This window comes from Nicotiana sylvestris, chromosome 9 (assembly GCF_000393655.2).
Source record: "Nicotiana sylvestris chromosome 9, ASM39365v2, whole genome shotgun sequence".
Lineage (NCBI taxonomy): Eukaryota > Viridiplantae > Streptophyta > Magnoliopsida > Solanales > Solanaceae > Nicotiana > Nicotiana sylvestris.
Window position 1 is genome coordinate 185373541 of NC_091065.1, and position 1245 is coordinate 185374785.

Here is a 1245-nt window from a genome sequence, read left to right on the forward strand (position 1 = left end):
GGTAAGGAATTCTGTTGACTGGGGAGAAGGTGTAAGGCATTCCCCGAGTCCCGTGATTCTAGCACGATCGCTTTATTGACTACATTTGGCTTGAATTAATTCTTTAATTGCTCATCTTAGAACCTACGTACATTTTTACCCTTTTACCGCTTTTTACTTGCTTGATTATTCACAACTATGAAATTATCTTGAAAAAGAGTCGAGCAACGTGTACTCGAATTTGGAATTATGTATCGCGACCATGCCACGGGAACCATACCCATAGTCATGATATTTTATTATTAATGTGCCTAAAAGCAAACTACCAGTGTTTATAAGAATTATTTTCTAAACTAGTGATTAGTGTAGAAGTCATGGTATGGAAGATTATTGTGGGATACGTGTATGATTTTAGCTTATTTGTAATTATAAAAGTCATTTACACTATGTAGTTTCCATTGGCACACCTTAAAAGTTAACTGCTAATCTAATAAATAAAGGCACTAATTTTGACAACTACGTACATCACATTATTAGACAAGTTAAAAGAAAACAATGATATATCTAAACAAATAACATGACTTTTCAACTTTAGCTAAACAATTTTCATAGCTTTTGTTGTTTTCTTTTTTTAAAATATTGAGTTTTAAATTCAAAGGGAAACCATGCACTTTTCAACAATCTTCAAATAAATTAGAAGGCCTTAAACTTAAAATCACGTTTCCAACTAACCAAAGGTAATAAAATTATTTTATGTCAAACAAACACAGAGATGCAAAATCAATAACAACCAAAAATTTAGGGAGAAGATCACATTGATGCAGTAGTATTATCAAAATGCTAAAAAAACAGAGGCTGACCTTTAAAGGACAAAACTTCTAAATTTGATTATATATTGAATCTCCCCGAATACATCGTAGAAGATAGTGCTGGTATAACTCCAACACTACCTGAATCATCAACCAAAGACCACTGATGAAAAATCTTGAAGCGAGGACCTCGACAAACTTGACGGACTGAGCTCAACTTAAGAAAGAAACATGAGCTAACGAAGGTGGAGCTGCTGCGTTTTATAGTGAAAGAGAGCTGGTCGGAGATGGTGAAACTGCGGCAAAACGCCGGCAAGACAGTGAACTAGTGGAAATGCATTTACATAGCTTCATAACTGATTTTAAGAGTGGGATGGAGAAGCCATAGCTGCTGCATTTTTCAGATCTGCTGCTGCGTTTTCTATTGTGTTTGGAAAGCTTTCGGAGGTGATTTTGC